Genomic DNA, 25,012 nt, shown 5'->3' on the forward strand with positions numbered 1-25,012 from the left:
TAATCTCAGCCAAACCGATTTACTCAGGAACAAATAAAATGCTAAAAAAAAGCCAAGCAATAATATTTTTAAGTTATCTAAGTGACATATATATGTTTAACCTGAGTAGCGAAAGATGGCGGTGGGTTTGAAAACGATTTGCTGGGAGTCCGGTGTTCTCAGCTGCTCTAGTGACCTAGCCCCCGGCTAGCTATCGAGCTAGTGGGTAACAGACGTCTCCGAAAACGTCAGAGCGCTTTTGAAAATATGTGGTGTCTTGATAAACTGAGCAGATATTTGAGGTTTACACAGCTACATTCTCGCCTGAAAATATGTTAAACGTTTATTTTATGACCCAGAAAGAATAATAAGCGTAATATTAAAACTAACTAGCTGCCGCCATTGTTGGAAACTGAGCTGGGCTGCGCTATGAATTCTGGGACACAGCTTCTTCTTCTTCGGGGTTTAACGGCAGCTGGCATCCTTGTACATGCAGTGCTGCCATCTTCTGTTTCAGTCCGTTATTACACTCTTAAATCCTACCACTTATTCCTGCGTCTTTTGTGATCTTACAAAGCTTCAAACGACGCGCCGACTATTAAATCAGTCGTCGACGATTTTGATAGTCGACATAATCGTGACTAGTCGACTAATCGTGGCAGCCCTACTGGCCTCATTTACAAAACGTGCGCAGTCTACCTGGATGACATTGTTATCGCCTCACCTACCTTTGAACAGCACTTAGTGGATCTAGAGGAGGTGCTGGGCAGACTCCAGGCTGCTGGCTTGTCATTGAAGCTCAAAAAGTGCCAATTCTGCCTCGATGAATTCACCTTTCTCGGGTACCGCATCACATCATCAGGTGTTAAGCCCGATCCGGACAAAGTAAAGGCGGTTAAGGAGTTTGATACCCCAACCTCAGTGAAACACGTCCGTCAGTTCCTTGGCTTGACTGGCTATTATCGACGCTTCATTCAGAATTATGCCCGCCATGCCGAACCTCTTCACGCCATCACCAGAAAGGACAATGCTTTCCACTGGGACGACAGCTGTCGAAGGGCCATGGACACTTTGAAGGATCATGTCACATCAGCCCCGATCCTGTCATTTCCAGACTTCAACCGTCCCTTTTCCATTCACGCCGATGCATGTGACATTGGTCTTGGGGCAGTGTTGATGCAAAAGGATGACAAGGGTCGTGAGTACGTTGTGGCTTTTGCTAGTCGCTTCCTTCACAAAGCTGAACTCCCCTACTGCACTTCAGAGAAGGAGTGCCTCGCTGTGATATGGGCTCTGGAACACTTCCGCCCATATGTTGAAGGTGTTCATGTTACTATCTTCACTGACCACAACAGTCTCAGGTGGCTCATGTCTCGTCAAAACCCAACGGGCCGACTCGCCCGCTGGTCACTTCGTTTGCAGGACTTTGATTTCACAATAGTGCACAAACCTGGTGCACAGAACAAAGTTCCCGACGCAATGTCACGCAACCCTTTGCCTCTGACCTGTGACAGGCCGACTGATCTTTTACCAGATCATGCTGTTATGGGCAGCCTGGACATTCGTACTCTGCCCCCCGTCATTCTGGCTGACCGTTCACAATTCAGACAGCTGCAGTTAGACGATCATGTCACAGGTCCACTCCTCAGAGACATTGAAGCAGACTCTCTGAACAGCTCGGAACTATGCCACCTTGTTACAGTATGTTGTGTATGACTCTCTTTTGTATCACAGAGAACCCAAGTCCACATGTGTTTTGCACCCTTTGAAAGAGCTGAAACTGTTTGCCCCTACTTCCATGAGAGGCACCTTGCTGGACTATTACCATGACCACCCCACAGCAGGTCACTTGGGTGTTTCTAAGACATTGGCTAGACTGCGTTTTAGGTTTTTCTGGCCCAAAATGGCAGCTGATGTGAAACGCTATGTGATTTCATGCTCAGTGTGCCAACTCACCAAGCCAAGTCAGAAAAAAGCAGCCGGTCTTATGGTTCCCATTGTCCCCCAGAAACCCTGGGAGTATGTGGGTGTGGATTTTGTTGGGCCACTTCCCCGCACCCCCACTGGTAATGCTTATTTGATCGTGTTTGTTGACTATTTGACTAAATGGGTTGAAGCCAGTGCTGTCAAAGAAGCTACATCTCAGGTAGCAGCTGGTAAATTCGTCACTGACATTTTTGCTAGGCATGGTACACCCACTTACCTCATTTCTGACAGAGGGTCTCCTTTTGTGAGTGAGCTTTTTGAACATGTTGTTTCTGCCTTAGGCTCGGTGCACAGACTCACTACGGCATATCACCCTCAGACAAATGCTACTGAACGCGTCAACCGGACTCTGAAAACTGCAATCCGCGCTTATGTAGGTGATAAGCACACATCATGGGACAAGTTTCTCCCTCAGATTTGCTTTGCTCTGCGCACCGCCCCCCCCCCCATGACAGTTAGGGCTGCCACGATTTGTCGACTAGTCACGATTACGTCGACTATCAAAATCGTCGACGACTGATTTAATAGTCGACGCGTCGTTTGAAGCTTTGTAAGATCGCAAAAGACACAGGAATAAGTAGCAGGATTTAAGAGTGTAATAACAGACTGAAACAGAAGATGGCAGCACTGCATGTACAAGGATGCCAGCTGCCGTTAAACCCCGAAGAAGAAGAAGAAGCAGCTGTGTCCCAGAATTCATAGCGCGGCCCAGCTTAGTTTCCAACAATGGCGGTAGCTAGTTAGTTTTAATATTACTCTTATTATTCTTTCTGGGTCACAAAATAAACGTTTAACATATTTTCAGGCGAGAATGTAGCTGTGTAAACCTCAAATATCGGCTCAGTTTATCAAGACACCACATATTTTCAAAAGCGCTCCGACGTTTTCGGAGACGTCTGTTACCCACTAGCTCGATAGCTAGCCGGGGGCTAGGTCACTAGCGCTGTGAGAACACCGGACTCCCGGCAAATTGTTTTCAAACCCACCGCCGTCTTTAATTGTGTTGTATACTCATTGCATTTACTTGCAATGAGCTCAGGTTAAATATATATGAGTCACTTAGATAAATTAAAAATGTTGTTGTTTGGCTTTTTTTTTTTTTCAGTATTTTATTTGTTCCTGAGTAAATCGGTTTGTCTGAGATTAAAGTTATAGTTTTTACACAGCTGAATAAACGTCAAGCAGACAGCTGATTATCAGAAGTGTGAGATGCTGGAGAATATACTCCGGTGTCCTGTTATATTTTAGATAGCAAGGAGTTTATTAAACTTTACCGAAACAATCTGCAAATTTCATTAAAATTGAATAAACTATCATCTTGTCTTTATTTTTAGTTAGCACCTTAAAAGCTTAAAGCTGTAAGCTAATGATAGTTATATAAGAGCAGATGCTGCTGGTGCAATAAGCTGTAGTTTTACGTCCAGTGGATGATGATCTGATTAGTCGACTAATCGCATAAATAATCGGTGACTAGTCGACTATCAAAATAATTGTTTGTGGCAGCCCTAATGACAGTACAGGTATGACTCCTGCCATGATGCTTTATGGTCGTGAGTTAGACACCCCGCTTGGCCTTATCACTCAGCCTTCTACAGCAGGTGTTGATGAACCGGGTGTGCCTTACCCTGAGACTCTGAGAGCCTCCCTGCAGGAAGCTCACGACCACGCCAAAGCAGCTTTGGACTATAGCCATGACAGACAAAAACATTACTATGACTTGAGACATCGACATGCCACGTTTCGTGTTGGTGACCTTGTGAGAGTTAAGACGCACCCCAGGTCAGACGCTCAGTCTAACTTTACTGCTAAACTTGCACCACTGTTTCAGGGACCATTGTGTGTATCTCAGAGACTCAGTGATGTTAATTACAGGCTCACTTGGGTGGACTCCGGTGTGGATGCAGGTGTTTATCATGTTGTGAACATGCAACCGTTCCATACCTGGGACTCTCTCACTTCCAAAGAACATTCTGTTTCATTGCCTGCTGAGAGAGAGACCGCAGAGGGTCTGAACTCTGACTCTCAGGCCCACCCTGGCCCCCCTGCAGACACTGACATTGACTCTGAGCCATTCCCCTTTGATTTACCGGACATTGACTCTTCTTCTGGTGTGGGCGCTGTTCCAGAGAGTGTTTCACCCAGATCTGTCCAGCACCCAGCTGCTGGTGGACATTACAATCTCAGGCCCAGACGTTGCCCCAGAGTTACGTCTGGCTGGAGCAACAAAAGATGGACTAATGATTTTCACACAACCAGGATTGATCTGACGTGAAATGTTTTGGTTAAACCTGTTTGATGCTGTCTTGTTGCATTGCTACTTTGAGTCATGATATGTAGATGTTTCTGTTTGCTCTACTTAATCCAGTTTTATGGCTCTTTCGTGCGTTAAGGTTCATTCTTGGCATTTACTTAGAAAAAAAAAAGAACAAAAGAAAAAAACTAAGAAAACTGATTTTCCACTGTACATATTCGTCTTATTTTCACCAATTTCATTTTTAAATGGTCTTTTGCCCTGTGTGTGTGTGCACCAATCTTCGCTGTAACCTCTATGTATAGGGTACTGTTAGGTGTGGTGTGTGCTTTTTCAGCTGTGTACGGCTGAGGACAGCCTTTTTCTCACCAGGAGGGGACTATGTAACAGTTGCTATTGTAATGCAGTGTATCACCACATGGCGGCGCCTCCTGTCTCACGACTGGTGTCACCCCCTTTTTGTTCTTCTTCGCACTCCTCCTGTAATGGATGCTCCCGTGTGTACGCGGACTAGTGTGCTCTTTAGTAATGTGTGGTAGAGGTAGCACTTTTATTTTTGATATTGTAAATAAATGAGTACTTTTTGGAAAGTCAGAAGCTGTTGCTCATTCGCTATCCACCTGCACACCTCCGCGGCTGGCTTCATCTCCACTGCACGTTACAATATGTTGATTTTTTTCGCCTACTCATATCATAATTTTTTTACTCCTGGTTCTGTATGTTCATGTTCTGTTCTTTTGTAAACTTCATCTGTTTGTATGTTGTATACTCATTGTGTTTCAATAAAGTTCGATTTAAAAAAAGGTACGTTCTAAACGAAGCTTCAGACGTCACTGATCACGTGACTCTGGCCAAACGAATCAAGCCTCGACACGGTGCTTCTGAAGCAGCGCGTTGATCTTTCTGACACACGCACCGGAGCGTCAGCTTCAAGCGGACCATCACTACCTCTCACATCTAAAGGTGTCAAGGTAACTTTGAACTGAGTTCAGTCAATCTGGAGTTTTTCCAAGTTTTCTGTTGCTCTCTGTGAGAGAAGAGCGTTAAAGGCGGGGCTCTCCAGAGTCCAGCAAAACAGGAAACCACAGCTGGGTGTGTGTAAGTGTGCAAACCAATAGAATGCATCGTGGTGGGGGGGGGGGGCATCACGGGCAAGAAAAAAATAAAATAATCGGTCGTACCCATGCTTCCCCGACGTCATGCCAGCGCATATTGGGAAATTCGTAGGCACCGATCGGTTTTCTATCAGCCATTTGCTGGGAGTAAGGGCGCCCTCCGTTTGCGAGGTGCGCCTGCTGCTGGCGGCACAGGGAGGAGAGGGCGGGGCGGCGGGGAGTCTCTGGCTGGCTGGAGCGGCATCTAATAACCAACTCGCAAAACAAAATAAAAACAACAAACAGATATTATGATACAGACTTATAATCTGCACCGATGTTTTTTCTGAATTCTATAAAGTGAGCGCGAGAGCCCTCGGTGCGCCTGCGCGCTGCTGAAGTCAAAGTAAACTTTATTGTCATCTCCGCTACAGACAGTCCAGCATATAGAGAGACGAGACGACGAGGCTGCAGTTACAGCGGTGCAAGTAAACAAACAATAAATATAAGAAGAGTAAGAAAATAAATCTACACTTTAGGACTCGGGGTAAAGGATCAATAACAATTTAAATTTATAATTTACAGTTTGATGATTTAAAGTCTCACACAACCCGTCAAAAGGGGCGGGGCCGGCTGCTTCCAAGTAGAGCACATTTCATTTATAATGATGTAAATCCAAGCCCATCATGGATTCACGATCTGAATCCTGGGTTGTGTGAAATCCCAGAAATCAACCTTAGACAAAGTGAATCTGTGAACTAAGGTGTAGGTCTGTTAGGTTAATTGTGCTGATCCTCGGGTTGGGGGATTTGTGTTTGTACTGGAGCGCAAAATTCAAACCAATGGAAGATGGACAACAAAAGTTCAAAGCCATCAGGTGCTCAGGTTAGAAAAAAGAGAAAAGATGCAGGTAAGCAGACGTGTGATTGGATAATGGCAGCTCATCCTGAACCAATCAGACTAAACTCCAAACAATACATTATGTTACAGATTTTAATATTAATTAGTCATTGTTACTTGTTGATTTGTCCTTTTCTCATTGTGTGACGAATTATGACGACTGTTTGGTAGCTGTTATTGTCTCTCTCTCTCTCTTCATGTGTGTTTCTCTGGTGAAACAATAGTTTTGTGTTAATGTTAGGGCTGCACGATTTTGCATAAAATGAGAATCACGATTTTTTGGCTTAGAATTGAGATCATGATTCTCTCATAACAATAAATAAACATAAAACAACAAATGTCTCACGTTTTGTTGTTGCAACAAAATGTTGTCCTGCTTGAAATTCCGTCTCCACCGTTGCTCGACGCTGCGTGTACAGAGCAGGTAGTGCAACAATAGAAAAATAGTTGCGGGACGGCACTGTGTAGCGTTTGTCTAGGGTGTTGATCGTTTTCCTAAATCCCTCGTTTTGCACAGTGTTGATGGAGCCATATCTTTGGTCAGGTGATAAGTGATAGCCTCCGTAATGTCTTTGTGCCTGCGGGAGTTCGACGTGTATAGGGAAGCGCTGTATAAGGTTCCCGTTATTGATGTTTGGGTGGTTGACCGGGACGGATTTTCTCCTGTCACTTTCTCGTCATCCCTGACGTGCTCTCCGTTGTTGTTTCCCTGCTAATTTTAGCATCACACGGCACAGCTTCTGTATCACGTGGTATAAGGCTCCGCCCTTATCATTTGTTGAGCAGGAAGAGTGAGCGCTTGTTTTCATGCAGAGTACGTCCCGGATCAAAATGTGAACTTTTACAAATCACCACTTCTTTAGTGAATATCATTTCAGTCTCAGACAATCTCGTTTCTCCTACAGAGGTTGAATGCACCTTCTGCGGATGGCGGTACCACACAGTGTGCGTGGACTTCCCCTGCACAGAAGGCAACTACAAATGCTGTGAATGCTAAATAAAGAGAAACAAATGATCCCTGTTGTCTTTGCTTGATGATTGGTTTGAGTCTTGACAATCCACATTGCTGGCGTTGCATCTTTCAATGGCAGCAATGGCAGGTATCAGTGCTCAAAGCTTTTGTGTTTGTTTCCAACAAGTTGCCCACCTCGGGAAACAAAAATGTGTTCTTTTACTTGTCAGATGAACATATGAGACACTGTGACTCTTCAGTGCAGTGTGGAGCCTAACAAAGATCTGTTTTGTGTCCCAGCTGATCAGCAGGAGGAGGAGAGTCTGACGGAGCAGCAGAGGAACATTTTCAGCTACTTGGACTCAGCTCAGCCACTACAGAGGAAACAATGAGCTCAACACAGAAGGTGACAGACAGAGCAGGACCATATGACCAAAGATATTTATCACCATATACATTTGAACATTTGCCATAACGATGTAGCTGACGATAGAATTGACACCAGACAAAATACTTTACAGCTGCACAACTTTATTAAAAAGCCATCAATGTATTTTCACTGAAACAAGCAGCTGTTGTTTATGTGCATTAAAGTTATATAAAAATGTAACAGTGCAAATGCAAATTCCTCGCTGACAGTTTAACCAAAAGGCGTTTCCAGTGGAAACTGGCCGACACATCCTGAGCATAACCATGTATAATATCCACTAAACTTCAGAAGAGGTTATACAGTCGTGGCCAAAAGGTTTGAGAATTGCATAAATATTGGAACCTGGAGAAGTTGCTGCTTAAGTTTTTATAATAGCATTTTGCCTGCACTCCAGAATGTTATGAGGAGTGATCAGATGAACTGCATCGTCCTTCTTTGCCATGAAAACGAACTTAATCCCCAAAAAGCCTTACCACTGCATTTCATTGCTGTCATCAAAGGACCTGCTGAGACCATTTCAGTGATCGTCTTCTTAACTCAGGTGAGAATGTTGGCGAGCACGAGGCTGGAGATCATCATGGCTGTATCCCGATTCAGGTTCTGCAGCTTTAAAGTCCTCAAGGGCCGCGTACTCAAAGACCGCTAAGGCCGAAGTGCCAAGCTCGTAGGCTCGTGAAATGGGACGTCTAGCCTCCGTCGCGCTGCCCAGGTTGCCTAGCAACCATGATACTAACAGCTGGAAACGTTTCATACAGCTTTGTTTGACAGAAATGAAGGAGAACATATTTGTTTCTACATGAGCTCTGTGTGATTTGATGAGTATCTGAGGCTGAGACCACAGGACTGTGAAACATGATTGTTGGGCTTCATTTCTGTGCTGCTGGCTCTTCCTCCTCCTCTTCCTCACACACTGCTGAGTTTGTCCTGGTGGATCATCAGGGCTGCAAAGCCTCACAGATGATGTGCAGCAGTGGCTCCCTCAGTCTGTCCTCACTCTGGACACTTGCAGTCGTCACACATGGAAATCAAATGTGTGATAAGCTGCAGGATTCAAACACAAGTGTAACTTATAAACACATGTTCATACTTTTATTCCACAATCAGAGAGAAAGAAACAGAGAGAGAGTGCAGGACAGACAGACAGGTGACAGTCTCAGGTGTACACACTGCTACACAACAGCACCAGAGAAGCAGGATTTAGTGTTTGTGTTATTACGAGTGTAAACAAGAAGAGTTCCAGATGGTGCAGTGGACACATGTGTGACTGCTGTGATTAAAGCATCTTTCTTTCAGCTTAACGAGTGAACCGTCAGCTCGTTCAAACACACGTTAAAGTGCGTTTGGCTCGACACCACCGAACAGAGGCAGCAATATAACACAGCTAACATTAACAGTGCAGTGAATCCTGCTTGTGCCGTGATGTTCAGGGCTGCAAACCGAGCAGCATCACTGACTTTCAGCTTGTTGTGTTTGTGGATATATGACTGACTTTAATTATCCACAAAATCATCACATTCTCTGTCAGATTAAGGTCGACTATTGAACGGCGTATATTTTAAAGGCTTTATATTACACAGTTTTCAACAAGCTGCAACTTAGTAAATGCTCGAGTTAAAAGTAACGTTTTGTTAAACTGTTACATTTAGAGCAACTTTTAAGTGGAATAAGTTGCCTTAAAAAATTAGAGAATTATTCAAAACTTCAATGAACACTTAAAAGCCGATTTACAGAGCTTTTAGTTGTTGTAAATATTGTAAGACATGATTTGTTTTTGAAATTTGTGTAATGTGCCTCAATGTTATTGATATTATTATTATTATTATTGATTGCTTATATTTGAACAATTGTGAAACCTCACTGTGGATGTAAGAGTGAAATTATGTGGATATCTTGAATCCACTTTATTGTGTAATATTTTATGTGAGTATTTGACGGAAGACGAGCAACATCTGTTGTGGAAGCTAACGGGGTTCCTTTAGAATAAACAAACATAGGATTTATTATCACTGAATAATTCTGTATAAATCTATACAAATTATAGAAATATGTAATAGGAAACAACAAAATAATCTAAATTATAAAACTGTGTGTGTGTGTGTGTGTGTGTGTGTTTAGTGTTTGAACAGTCATGAATTATCTTTAACAGCAGGTTGGATGTAATGTGTTAGAACTACCAGCAGGTGGGGATAAGAGACCTTTAAGGTGTTTGGTGCCACGCTCCACCTTCAGGTTTAAAACTAGTGTTAATGGAGTTTGAAGGTTGAGTTTGTTCCACGACTGCATTTCACTCACTGCCTCTGTTTGTATCTCTGTCACTGCAGGACCAACATGGAGCCAGAAGTCAGCGCTCTCAGGAGGCCGACAAACCTCACAGAAGAAAGGGAGAGAAAAAACACACCTGTGACGAGTGTGGGAAGGGTTTTACTGTGAGGGCTTCACTAAAACAGCATCAGGTCATCCACACTGGAGAGAGACCGTTCAGCTGTGACTTGTGTGGAAAGTCTTTTTCCTTGAAGCGTTCCCTAAAAAGACACCAACTCATCCACAGTGGAGTTAAAGCGTACAGCTGTGATCAATGTGGCAGAGCTTTTACTTGCAGTAGCAGCTTACAGAGGCATCTAGTTACCCACTCTGGAATTAAGGCATACAGCTGTGACGAGTGTGGGAAGGGTTTTACTGAGAAGGCTTCACTAAAACAGCATCAGGTCATCCACACTGGAGAGAGACCGTTCAGCTGTGACTTGTGTGGAAAGTCTTTTCCTGGAAGGTTTCCCTAAAACAACACCAACTCATCCACAGTGGAGTTAAAGCGTACAGCTGTGATCAATGTGGCAGAGCTTTTACTCACAGTAGCAGCTTACAGAGGCATCTAGTTACCCACTCTGGAATTAAGCCATACAGCTGTGACGAGTGTGGGAAGGGTTTTACTGAGAAGGCTTCACTAAAACAGCATCAGCTCATCCACACTGGAGAGAGACCGTTCAGCTGTGACTTGTGTGGAAAGTCTTTTTCCTGGAAGGTTTCCCTAAAACAACACCAACTCATCCACAGTGGAGTTAAAGCGTACAGCTGTGATCAGTGTGGCAGAGCTTTTACTCACAGTAGCCACTTACAGAGGCATCTAGTTACCCACTCTGGAATTAAGGCATACAGCTGTGACATCTGTGGAAAAACTTTCAGCCGGAGAGGGAGACGAAATATACACCTACGCATTCACACCAGACATGATGTGTACTGCTGTGAACAGTGTGGCAAACAGTTTACAACAGACGCACAGTTACAACGACACATGTTTACCCACACTGAGGAGAGACCTTATCAATGTGACCTGTGTGAGAAGACTTTTAAATCTCCACATGACCTGAGACAACACCAACAGATCCACACCAGAAAGAGACTCTACAAGTGCAGCTACTGTGAGGTATGTATTTATATTGTTATCTTGTCATTTTAGCCTGACTGTTTGGAACAACTCTGCTCATTAAACTGTGTTAGCATGTTAGCAATTCTACTGCATGGAAAAGCAGCTCTGAGTGATTATTCAGATTTTCCTTTCAGTTATGATTTTAGTATTACTGTAGTATTATGGTGGTAGTATTGTAGTTATTGCAGCCCAGTAAACTGAGTGTGTTAACGGAAACAGTCAAATGTAGTTGGACGTCTGCAGAGATGCTCTTTATTTCAGGCGACGTTCAGGATACAAATGTTGAAGGACTGACTTACACTGTCTTTGTGTCTTTATTTAGAAGCAGAGCGACACAGATGGATCCAGTTCTCAACCCTGTCATCACTGTGGTGGTGGGAAAGACTTTCATTGTGACCTCTGTGGAAAAACTTTCAGTCGGCAAAAGACCCTAAAAGTACATCAACGTAGACACACTGGAGACAAACTGAAATACTGCAAAGAATGTGGGAGAAGCTTCACCACATCACATCGCTTAAAACGACATGAACTGATTCACAGTGGGGTTAAAAAGCACCTCTGTGATCAGTGTGGGTCATCCTTCACCACTGCAAGTCAGCTTAAATTACACAAACGAGTCCACACAGGAGAGAAACCACACAAGTGCAGACACTGTGAGAGAAGCTTCTCACAGTCAGGTCATCGTAACATTCATGAACGTGCACACATGGAAGGAAACTACAGCTGTGACCAGTGTGACAAGAGCTTCAGGAATCTCAGATCATACTCTGCACACAAACGATCCCACGTTACTAATAAACTGTTTCACTGTTACCAATGTGCCCAAACATTCACCTCATTGTCTGCTCTGTGCAAACATCAGCGCGATCACTCAGGGCTGAAATCACTCCCATCACTGGATCACAGTGAATCTGAAGACACAGAAAGATCCTCTGGTTTCTGTGTCAGACTCAAAAAGCTTGAGATCAGGCTCCACAGAGTTCAGATAGAATCATTTAAACTTGTGTTGAACTGAACTGGTTGCTGGGCTGAACTTCTACATAATACAGATCTACATGGGATCTTCTTTTCTGTTGTTTTACTGAGTCAGTTTTGTCCTTTTTTCTCTGTCCTGGTTTTGCTCGTCTGTAAATGATTGAAACTCAGTCAAATAGTTCATTGTTCTCCAGCAAAACGTTTTGGAAACTCATGTTTAACCTTTAAAACTCTGACATGTTTTAGCACACAAGGCTTCATCGGGGAGTTCACTCATGATTGGACCATGAGAACAAAGGTTTTTAGTTCTTTCAAAGAGAGTCTTGGAGATGTTTGATGTTTCTGTTTTTCTGAAACCACCTGAAAGAAATACTATTTTTCTTTTCAGCCCCATGACAGACAACCAGCATGTTCTCCTGTCACGTGTTATTGACACGCACACATTTAGTCCGTGTGTGGGATGTTAAAGGTGAGTTTGTTCAGGGCACGATCAGACTGAGGCCATTTCAACAGGTGCAAGGAAGTGTTAGTGTGGTTACTACGGCAGCACTGATGCCCTGATGAGTGCACATGGCTGGAATGAAAAGTCAATGCTATGTATAGCATGAACTACTTGCTGTCTAAGGCGGTGCAGAGAGTGAGCAGGAAATATCTGAGGTTGGATATTTCAGTACATACAGAGCTGTGCAGAGACATTAGGATCTTAAACTATTGTCTGTATCTGGCAAAGCGAGAATCTGAGCCTTGTGTACAAACTGTCTGGTGTTTGTTCTGGCAGGAATATGAAACTACTGTGCACAGCATGCTTATTAAGATGGCCCAGGACCAGGTCATCTTGCAGGATGGTAGTGTTACATCGAGAAGGTTCATCTTTAATTGTTGGATTTCTGTGTGAGTTTTCTCCCTGTGCCTCTGTGGCCTCTCCCCACAGTATCCGTGTTTGTGTTTAAAGTGTTTAAAGTACAGCACTAGATGATCGTATGGGTGAATGTGACTTGTTGTAAAGCACTTTGAGTTGTTGTCTATATAAAGTCTAAATGGAAATCCACTTATGTGCAGAGGACCAGAAGATCCAGCGCATCGAAATAAAAAGTTCTTTGCTTAAACAATGAATTGTGCGATAAAATATTAATTTACAAATTCATTTTTAAGTTATTTTATTTATTCAATACAAAAGTAATTTATTATCTAGTAATTTAATTGAAAAGAAAATTCTGTTGGTTTTTGTTTTTTGCCCTTCTCCCCCGTCCCTCTTCTCAGCTGTTTCTCTTTCTTTCTCCCCTTCTTTCCCCCAGTCAAGTCTGTCCCATATTCAGTAAGTGAAAATAAAATAAACAATAAAAGGTGAATCAAATGGACCATTATGGCAAGGCTGGGATGGTCAGTTTGGTAAAGTAAATCCGTTGGGCATCTTTCTTTGCCTTTAGACAACAATTCTGATGCAAAAGAGCCAAACGGGACAGGCAAAAAAATAAAATAAAATAAAATAAATATTTATAAATCAGTATTTGAAAATAAATAATTATTCCATTAATAAATACTTCAAATCAGAAAAAAAAAAGAAATAAAATCTCAATAAAAACCTCACATCAAAAATCCTTTTCCTGTGTCGTCTCATGTCCAACATCTGTGTAGGCAGAGTGTAAACACAGAGGCTGAATGGCCTTTGGTATAGGTGCAAAGCTAAGACTGTCTAACCAATGACAGAGCTCCTTACCTCTCACCGGCTAATTTGCATTGCTCCGGGATTTTGGAAATTTATCCATTTATTCATTATGATGTGGTTCAGCATCATAATGCTGAACCACAGAAACACACACACACACATATATATATACACACATATATTAGGGGTGCAACGATACTCGTATCGATATTGAACCGTTCGATACAGTGCTTTCGGTTCAGTACGCATATGTATCGAACAATACAACATTTTTAATTTATTTCATCAACTTTCCTTCTGACGATGCTGTCTGTGTTGAGCGCTCAGTGGATCTGCGTTCGACTACTCCGCCTAGGCTGCACTGTCGAGCACAGATCCACTGAGCGCAGGGCAAGCTAGCAGACAGAAGTTAAGCTCGTTGCAACATGGCAAACTGAACCTCCCCCACCCTCATTCAGATCTGGTGTTTGGAACTATTTTGGTTTTCATGTGACGTATGACCCTGAAGGTAAGCGAGTCATGGACTAAAGTAAAACAGTATGTTGGATGTGCCACGCAATGCTCAATTACATGGGTGGGAACTAGTGTGTTAGCGCAGTTAGCTCGTTAACGTGTTGGCCGTCCAGCCCCACGCACGGGGCGATCCGCGGTCGCTCGTTAACGGAGATTTGCCGTGTTGTGGCGTTAACGTCATTTCAGATTAACGCTGACAGCACTAGTGGGAACACAACGAATATGACTGCACATTTACTCCGACATCATCCTAGTGCAAAGACAAGTGGAAGCAGACAAAACAACAAGCATGCATGCTACAAACTTTACCCGAGTCATTTAGACAGCTGTTAGCACAGGATTCTCCTTATGGGGACCTGATATGTTTAATATGCTGCTGAGAATATAGCCCAGAAGAAGCGTATAGTATAGCTTTTATTTTGAAAGAGACATTTCTCTGTAATAAACTCTCTTTTCCAAAGATGGGTGATTCCTCCATCAGATAGATTTTTTTATTTTTTATTACTTTGTTGTTTCAGCAACATTAAATTTAAAAACTGTACTTTTGAGTTAAAATATATATTTATAATTTTAATAACTGACAAATTAAAAAGGCATGAACATTTTTTTTGTATCGAAAAAATATCGAACCGTGACACCAAAGTATCGAACTGAACCGAACCGAACCGTGAATTTTGTGTATCGTTGCACCCCTAATATATTTGTATATATGTGTGTGTGTATTTATACATCAATCCATTTTCTTGCTTATGGAGTTCAGGGCCTGGGACCTACTCCATGTCAGCTTTCAGTGTTTATGAACATGAACATTATGAACTCATGACTCCCTTGGGAAGCCTATGGTTTTTCATAGGCAGGGGATATTTGTTTTATCACAGTTCATTACCAAACAGAGCAGGGTTCTAATTGATTTGTGGCTTTTAGGATATTATGTATAGGTGTGTAAAAGTGGAGTGAATATAGTTACAAACAGCAATGCTAGTGGAGTGATGACAGACAGGGCGGTTGGGGGTGGTGAACAGTTTGCCAACAGTTCTGCCCCTGTAGAGAAGGACATCTGCCATTTCTTTTTCCTTTTAGTCAAACAATTCAGGTAGTGATGAAAGAAAATCAGACTGTGGCAGTGCTTGCAGCAGGTAACGGAGTGATAATGCAGAGTTTTTACTGCAGTGGACAGTCCCTAGTGTGACCATCGCTGGAACCAACCAGCTGATTTACACCATGGCAGCAGTTATCAGTGAAGTTCTTGGCTGCAACATGAACAATCTCAAGTAGCAATGCCTCCCATGGAGAAGGACACTAAGGCTAAACCCTTGAGGCGACTTTTGTTGTGATTTGGTGCTATATAAATAAAATTGAATTGAATTGAATTGAAAGACCAAGGGAGCACGAAGGGATGTTAGCCAACTATCAGAGCTGCAGAAAGGTGCAATGAAGAAGGTGCCTAAGAAGTACAGCAAGCTGCCCATACCTGAGGCCTTGGAAACTGCCAAGCAACGACTCAAAGCCTTGGCCAGCCGCTTGAAGGGACCATACCAGAGAGATAGAAGGCAGGAGAATTAACTAAGAGTAATCTACAGTTCAAGGTATATTCTCAGTGGCAGGGGGACACTATGAGAAGAGCCCCACCAAGGCTAGAGATGGAGCAATACTGGAAGAGCATATGGGAGTAGGATGCAATCCATATGGAGATGCTCTGTCGCCGCTGCTGTTCTGCATAGGCCTGAACCCTCTCAGTGAGGTCTTTGACAAGACTGGCTACAGATGCAGACTACAGAATGGAGCCAGTTGGATCAAACTACCAGAAGGCAACATTGAAGACATAGAGGACAGTTACAAGTACCTGGGGATCCTGCAGGCGAATGGGAACCATGAAGAGGCCGCCAGGAAAGCTGCATCCACCAAGTACCTGCAGAGGGTCAGGCAAGTCCTGAGGAGTCAGCTGAACAGTAAGAACAAGATCCGGGCCATCAACACCTACGCCCTGCCCGTGATCAGGTACCCTGCTGGGGTAATAGGCTGGCCAAAGGAGGAGATAGAAGCCACTGACATAAAGACAAGAAAGCTCCTTACCATGCATGGAGGGTTTCACCCCAAGTCCAGCACCCTGAGGCTGTACACTAAGCGGAAGGAAGGGGGCCGGGGACTGGTGAGTGTCAGCACCACAGTCCAGGATGAGACAAGGAACATCCACAAATACATCAGGAAGATGGCCCCAACTAACCGAGTGCTCAGTGAATACCTCAGGCAGCAGAAACCCACGAAAGAGGAGGGAGACGAGGAACCATTATGGAAGGACAGGCCCCTGCACAGTATGTACCACCGGCAGATAGAGGAGGTGGCTGATATCCAGAAATCCTACCAGTGGCTGGACAAAGCTGGACTGAAAGACAGCACAGAGGCACTAATCATGGCAGCACAAGAACAAGCTCTGAGTACAAGATCCATAGAGGCTGGGGTCTATCACACCAGGCAAGACCCCAGGTGCAGGCTGTGTAAAGATGCCCCAGAGACAATCCAGCACATAACAGCAGGTGCAAGATGCTAGCAGGCAAGGCATACATGGAACGCCATAACCAAGTGGCCGGCATAGTGTACAGGAACATCTGTGCCGAGTATAACCTGGAAGTCCCGAGGTCAAAATGGGAGATGCCCCCAAAGGTGGTGAAGAATGACCGAGCTAAGATCCTGTGGGACTTCCAGATACAGACGGACAAAATTGTGGTAGACAAACAGAAGAAGACGGCCGTAGTGATCGATGTAGTGGTCCCGAACGACAGCTGCATCAGGAAGAAGGAACACGAGAAGCTGAAGGGGTACCAAGAGTTGAAAGAAGAACTGAAAAAGATGTAATTTCTTACAAAGAAAGACATTTCTTGAACCATTTGGCAGTGTTCAGCCTTTTCTCCGTTTCCCTTCTGTAACAATGATTTCTTTACAGCCTCCCAGACAGCTGTTTGGGAATCACGCTGTTGCAGAGATGCTATTGTGCCTGTCAAACTATGTTGTCTTTGGCATTTTGTAAGAAATTAAATGTGTTTGAGAGCACAGTTTAAAAGATACAGTTTAAAATTGGTTCTTTGCTAAGTCTGTTATGTACGTGCTAGACACAATACTGGTTCATCCCTTGACTTGAGTGCCTTTTTTATGTTCAGTGATCAATGGCTTAACAAACAAAAACATGCTTCTGAAATGCTTGATTTCCTTTAGGATTGGTTAAACTAAAAGACATTGACAAGGAATTTTAAGGGTTTTAGGAAGCATAAAACCGAAATCAGTTGTATTGGATACGAGTATAAATGAGTGCTTAGGCTCATGCAAGAAAAAACATCTTAGACAGGATATGACAAAACATGCTGTGATACAATTCTTCATTACTACAGCTCATTGAGTGCTTTTGTAAAAAGTCAAATCTGTGCTCCATTAAACCCTGTAGAAGTTGTTTCGAATGCTGACAGTGGACAAACAAAGTTGTCATTTAGCTTAAACATTAACAGTAGAAAAGGCCCGATAGGAATCTAACATCCTTGGAATCAAGCTGTGGGAGTGAGTTTTGAAACCTTTCTGTAGGACTGCTTTAAACTTGCCTTCTTGGTGATGTGTGTCTGATGTCTTGTTTGACTTGAGCAGATTCTTTACGTGCTTTAAGTTTCTAACACAATTTGCTTTAACCAGTAATTGAAACTGCTGAGTAGGAAGTACTAAAGTGGGTGTTGAGCATGTTGGGTGTGTTCTTATTACCTGTTTCGATGTTTTCTTTTAATTGAAAGGCGTTTCATGAATATGAAATGCTTCTGCGTAATGTTAAAACGTTATAAAATATTCTTATGATTTAAACTCTGTATTCATGGCTTATTCTTTCCTGTAAGCACTTTTATGCTCGGTGGTAAAATATCACAGAACTAGCAGTTTGGCGAGTGTCATACCGCCTGGATTAGTGGCTCAGCTGGTAATTCAGAGATTTATGTAGCTTAGTTTGCTGTGTCATGCTGATTTGGGGAGACTGGACACAGACCTGAGTCATTCTCTTCTGGGTGATCACAGTGGTTACTCTCCTCCCTTCCTCATCTCACCCTGCAAAGAAATCTGCCTTGACCTCTTCCTCTGTGTTAGTTTGCTGTCCTTTCATTAGCTAGCATTAGGTCTGTCTCATTCTCCTCTCCTCCATGAATTTATCCCCACTGATCCCATTACATGCTTGTCCTGCAGACACACCAGCAGATGACAAACCATCCATTATCTTGGACGGAGGTACACGTAGCGATGAATTAGGCAGCAATAAAGCTTTTATTCAGCTGCAGTTATTTGTCTTTCACAGAGATACGTTGGGTTGAACACTGTTGCACTGCTGTAATAGAAACATGTACACACTAGTGATGGGTCGGTCGCGAACGAAATGGCTCTTAGAGCCGGATTTCTGACATGAACGACGCGAGTCGGCTCCTAATCTATTTAATTGTGTTGTGGTTTGCAGTGTTTTGTGTTGTTTTCACTTTAAATTTGTAAAAGGAAAAAGCTGAAAATTTAAATAGTTAAAAGTTGAAATGTGAATAGTTGATTTTTGTATTATATGATTTATTTATTACATTTTATGTGGAGTGAATAAATAAAAGAATATTTACGGTGGCCCCTACAGACAAAACACGTAAAACTCCAAAACACGTAAAAACACGTACAAACTCCAAAACACGTAAAAACTCAGAAGCACATAAAAACTCAAAACACGTACAAAACACAACAGACGTGCTCCAGGATGCTGGGCGCAGTGTTGAGCTTTTGTTACCTCATGGCTACACAAGCCAGCAAGTACCAACGACCGGATTTGGTGTGTGGTAGTAACAGGTAAATGAACTTTTTTTTAAATTATTTGACTATATATGAATTCCTGTGTATAAATACACAAACAATACACACATGCTTTCAATTGTGTAATTTAGGTGATCTAGTAGCTCTGCTTTGGAAGTTCAGTTCATGCTAGAAATGTGTTTTGGAGTTTGTACGTGTTTTGTCTCTAGGGGCCACCGCATATATTTATATATAAACATATACAAATAAAACCACTTTTTTTTACATTAGTAATTCCTTTTGTGCATAATTTTATATTATTGTTAATAATAATGTAAATTATTGCAACAAAACAACCTGAAGAGCCAGTTCTCTAACAAGAGCCGGAAATCCCATCACTAGTACACACTGACTATAACATCAAATGTGAAGTCGTGCAGGCCGTGGTCATTTTTTAACATGTCTCTTCCAGATTGGACGTGACCTCACATTTATCAAACATACTTTATAAAATCAAACAGTTAGAAATGACATTCATTACTTCATTATGTAACATGTGATCTAAACAGCCTCACAGCACATTTGTTTCCAAAGCAAAGTAAATTGAAATAATTGTGCCGATAAATTAGATTTGAAAGCTCTTATTCTAATTTTCTGTTTTGATGATATTTGGGATATGCTGTTTATGTAGAACAGCTAAAACTAGTTCTTGATGATAAACACATATTATTTACAAAACACTGCCCGGTGGACGCCAAAGGACGGCCTGTTTTGATTACACTGGGATCTTTTTGGACTGCACATTTTTGGTCTACGATCAAAGCTGCCACACCACACTGGATTAATCTCCCAGTAGCTGAGTTTATGAAGTCATAAGAAAGGAATGTCCCACACGTTCCTGCTGTTACACCATATTTGGACTGGGACACCTTTGCTAACCTCTGTTGCTCAATGACACACTGATTTGAATCTGGAGGTGCTGGCGACATATTTGCAGCAGTGTGGGTTCACAGAGGCTGTTTGGACTCTGAGCATGTGACACACCAGTAGCGTGCCACACTGGGCCTCTCGGGGTGGCGTACAGTGTCACTGTGTGTGTCTATTTAAGTGTTTGTCGTGTAAATGAGGACAACCAAGATATGTGAAGTATAGAGTGGTGTACCACAGTGACAGGTTAATGTCAGTGTGAGTGTGTGTAGCAGTTTGTGTGGCCAGAGAAGGTCAGCAGCCTCCAGAGGACAAAGCGCTTGTGTTCTTCCACAATCGCCCGTTTGATCAGACAGATCATTTGGCATCTGTCAGGCTAAAAACAACAACGCAACATAAAACCAAGCATACGCTCTGCAGTCCTACAGCTAACTCCTGACAGTCTGTCTGCTGTAGGCTGAAGAAATCAGGGGCTCATTCATCTGCACCTGTCAGCGTCTTTATGCTAACAATAGATCAAACAGTATGTGTCCACAGGATGTGTAATGTTGAAGGTTACCGTACATCCTTATCTCCAGCACTGAGAATCAGTTATCACTGATCGCTGTCTCTGCTTTGTTTTGACATATTTCAGTTGCCTCACTTTATATTGTAAGGTAAATACCCTACAACATTACAGAGAAGAAGAAGTAACCCCAGATTTTGAATGCTGAACTTAGCATGTGAACAAAAACAGAATAGAATGCGTTTTATTGTCACTACACACATGCACAATAAGCTTCAGAGCATCTCCTATTCAGTGCAGACGTGGGAAAGAAAGGGGGGTGAGTTGCACAGTTCTGCAGCACTATCTACAAATATAGAAACAAAACATAGTGCTATATATTACAGTGTGGGTTACTGCACGTAAATTAAGTGTTGCACAGTGGTGATGATAGTTGTGTAGTCTGTGTATAGAGGTCCTACATTGGGGGGGTGGAACTGTGTTTATCATGTGTGAGTTCAGGTTACGGGTGGAAAAAACTGTTGTGAGTCTGTGGGTCTCCTTGCTGATGCACCTGTAGCGCCTCCCTGAGGGAAGCAGGTTGAACAGGTTAGAACCGGACTGGAGCTGTCATGGATAATGCTTGCTGCTCTGCTGAGGCAGCGGGAGGAATAAATGTCCATCAGGGAGGGGAGAGGGCAGCCGATGATCTTCTGTGCTGTCTTGACCACACTCTGAAGCCTCTATCCGCCTTAGTGCAGCTGCCGTACCATACCGTGATGTCAACAGCAGGTTGGAGTTCAGCTTGTACTTCCTGAAGACTCTCAGGAAGTGCAGCCGCTGTTGGGCCTTCTTGACGACCGCTGAGATGTTGTCTGTCCAGGAGGTGTCAGCAGAGATGAGGACACCAAGGAACCGGGAGGTGTGGACCCTCTCCACACACTCCCCGTTGATGTAGAGGGGGGCCAAGTCAGTGCCTCCTGATGTTGACAATGACCTCTTTGGTTTTCTTAGTGTTCAGTCCCAGGCTGTTTTCTGAACACCATGCTGCCAACTTCAGGACTCTGTATGCTGAATCTTTCATCCGGGCTGGACTTCTTATTCTTGACTGAAACTTGGCTTTGCCCTGGTGAGTTCTTTTCTTTCTCAGAACCAACCCGATTCACCTTTCTGAGCTCACCCCAGTCCACTGACAGAGGTGGAGGGCCAGCTTCAGTTTTAAAAACAAATTCACTGTGGTGTGCCTCAAGGATCTGTGCTCGGCCCAGTTCTTTTTCCTTGTACATGCTGCCTTTGGGAGTAATACTTAAAAAATATAACATTTCCTTTCACTGCTACGCCGACGACATAAAAATTTATTTCCCTTTGACATCAGATGTCTCTACGTCTCTGGAACCCCTGTTTGACTGTCTAAATGAGGTACAAACGTGGTCACGTCTCTCACACTGAACGAGGATAAGACAAAAGTTATAGTTTTTGATAGTCACACCCCGCTGGAACAACTTACTGATGCCTTAGGGCCCCTTGGTAGCCATCTCTCACTCACTGTTAGAAACCTTGGTGTTTTCCTGGACAGCTCAAGAAATCGACCTCCTCTGTGGTAAAAAACTGTTTCTACCAGCTGCGTCAGATATCTAAAGCAAAGCCATACCTCCCTTTGAAGGACCTCAAAAAACTCATTCATGGTCTTATCACTTCCAGATTAGACTACTGTAATTCTCTCTACTCGGGCCTCCCACCTTCCTCTATTCACCGGCTCCAGTTAGTTTGAAATGCAGCTGCGCGTCTCTTAACTGGAACTAGAAATTATGCCCACATCACACCAGTTTTAGCCAACCTACGTTGGCTCCCTGTTGATTATCGTACCAATATTCAAAATTCTTTTGCTTACCTTTAAAATTTTGAACAATTTAGCTCCCAGCTATCTACGCGAGCGCCTCCATTTGTGCATCCCTAATAAGGCACTTAGATCTTCCAATCAAATGCTCCTGACGCAACCGAGGTCTCGTCTGAAGTCCAGAGGGGATCGGGCCTTTACTGTCGTACCTCCCAGACTCTGGAGTAACCTCCCTCTTTATATTCGTCTCTCCGAGTCCATCCAGTCTTTTAAATTGTGTCTTAAAACTTATTATTTTAGTCTGGCTTTTGATCCAAACTACTATGTTATTTCTATTTTATTTATTTATTTATTTTGATAACACTTCTGAAGCATCAGAGCTGTCCTTGCCTGTGATAGAGCTGACCTGCCATAGGACACTGGGAAGAGTGTAAATCCAGGCTGAATTCCTTGTGTTGGACAGTATTTGTGTGCAGCAGCAGAGCGCACAAATCAAACTGTATGTTTTGGTAAGCCTGGCCTTCTTGTACTGGATGTCAGTGAGCCAGTAGCTGGTGAGTTTATCACATTAACATTTTTACTAGCAATTTCACTAGCTGGGACCACATCCTCAGTTACGATGAGCGATGATGGCAGGTGATGGGTAACCCTCCCCAGCATGTTCCCAAGCGTTGCATACAAGCCACTGAAAAGTAGCTGACGACAGGCTGACTGTCTGTGTGGAGAATCAGTAGGAAAACGATGGATAAGCACATGAATCTGACATATTTGGAACAACCAGGTCTCGTGAATGACGCCATTTTTACTCCACGTGACGAGAAAAACATGTAAACAGATCGTGAGCATCAGATCTGTTTATGCACTGCTTCAGTTTCCTGCTCGGCACAATCGTGGATCCAAAGATGTCAGCCGACAGCCCCGCCTGCCTTTGTTGTCTCTGCCCAGCCTTCCTGTCGTTATCTGTGTTTTTGCTTCCCATCCCCTCTGCCCTGTTGCCCTGACAACAGACAGACACCTAGGTTTCCTTGGCGACGGGGCAGTTTCCTGCCTCCCTACGCTGTGACTGTAGCACAGAGTGTACGATGTGATTTAAAAGCCAAACCTGGGGATGTGAGCGGTCCAACCTCACAGGACACGTCGAGCTTTGTCTGGGTTTGGATTTAAGGAGCTACAGGTTAGAGGAGCAGGGACAGAAATCGTCTGTCAGTGTCCCCATGAAGCCATCGCTGATGTGATTACTGCTGTTTCACATCAAACACTGCAGTTTTCCAGCAGTGGAAAGAAGCTGCTTTTGCTGGCATCCTTATTGAAGTTTAAAGTTTTCCATTTCTTAGAAAATGTTGCTTATTTTTCATCCTTTTAGGTGCAAATTATTCGTTTTACATATAAGTCATGCAGACCGTCAGTGGTGCAGGCGTGCGGCTGTGATTAACATTTCTCACCAAAGAGCAGAACTGTGCTTTCCACAGATGAGAGCCGCTGCATGCTGAGCACATGTGGAAGAGGCTGCAGAGCATCGTGCTGCTGGAACCTCGTCAGCACGGCTGCTCTGGTGTTTCAGTGATGGTCTGGGGGACATCCCAACCACTCAGCACCCTCAGCGTCACTCTAATAACAGCTACTTATTAATAGCATTTGTGCACGAACCTGCCACATATATTTTCACCTGGATTCTTGGGGTGTCTCTGCACCTACACAGAATTGTTTCAGTGATGGATGGAAGAACCCTCAGACGATGCCTTGCGTTGGGTTCTGCGTCGACTGGACGCCTTGTGTCGGAGGTGAAGCGTTTTGATTTAAAGGTTGATCGTAGCGCTCCCTCTGTGACTCCCAACATTAACTAGCTCACTCGTGAGCGAGAGAAGATCAGCTGTGATCCTGTCTGCTTCATGTCTGTCGTGCGTGCTCAGCACATATCGCAGGAACGTGAAATATTTTGTAGGTTGAGCACAACCAGTGTTCCCCAGTTTCATTACTGGGAGTTTGAAACCAGTGATTAGGCTGACCTGTACTGGCCTGATAAAGCACCGCTACTTGAAACACGTGTAAAAAGCTCGGTGTCTACATTGATGGTTCTTTTAAAGTGAAGAAGCAGGTGAGTGCAGTGTTCAGTCCTGCTTCTTTCAGTTAAGACAGCTGGCCAAGGTAAAGCCAGACCTCCTAACGTCTTTGAGCGTCTTATTCACCTTTCCCTTACTTGCAGATGAGACTACTGCAATTCATTGTGTTATGGTCTAGATCAGGCCTCCATCCATCGTCTTCAGATGGTTCAAAATGCAGCTGCTCGCCTGCTAACTGGTACCAAACGGAAAGAGCATATAACCCCAGTTTTAGCTTCTCTACACTGGCTTCCTGTCTCCTACAGGATCCCAATTTAAACTTCTACTTTTTGTTTTTAAGTCATTAACGCCCGAGCCCCTCCTCACCTGTCTGAGCCCCTCTCTGCCTATGCTCCAGGACAAACCACGAGGTCCAGCTCAAAACTAATGCTGTCCATCCCACGGACTGACCTCACATCCCGTGGTGATAGATCCGTCTCTGTGGCAGGTCCCAGACTCTGGAATAGTCTCCCCTTAAATATTAGATCTGCACAAACACTTGAGCAATTTAAATCTTTACTAAAGACACATTTCTATGCCCTGGCTTTTAACACACTATGACCCAAGCATTCTGGTCTTATTTGAATTAGTTTAGTTATTGTTTTAATTCTTTTACTGTCCTATTATTGTTTTTACTGTTATTATTGTGTTACATTGTTGCTTTTTAATACCATTTTTATATTGTTAAGCACTTTGTGCATCATCGGCTG

At 43.4% G+C, this 25,012-nt stretch overlaps 1 protein-coding gene and 1 pseudogene across 1 annotated transcript in view; both read left to right on the forward strand.

The window, feature by feature from the left end:
* Positions 1-25,012, forward strand: part of LOC146546175 (uncharacterized) — a 99,432-nt gene that overhangs the window by 63,124 nt on the left and 11,296 nt on the right. The window lies entirely within an intron of this gene.
* Positions 7,467-10,751, forward strand: LOC146546177 (uncharacterized; annotated as a pseudogene).

Source organism: Mchenga conophoros, unplaced genomic scaffold (genome assembly GCF_057382185.1).
Source record: "Mchenga conophoros isolate Kocher_MC1m ecotype Shallow Benthic unplaced genomic scaffold, M_conophoros_male_GT1.1 unmapped_scaffold_6, whole genome shotgun sequence".
Taxonomy (NCBI): Eukaryota; Metazoa; Chordata; class Actinopteri; order Cichliformes; family Cichlidae; genus Mchenga; species Mchenga conophoros.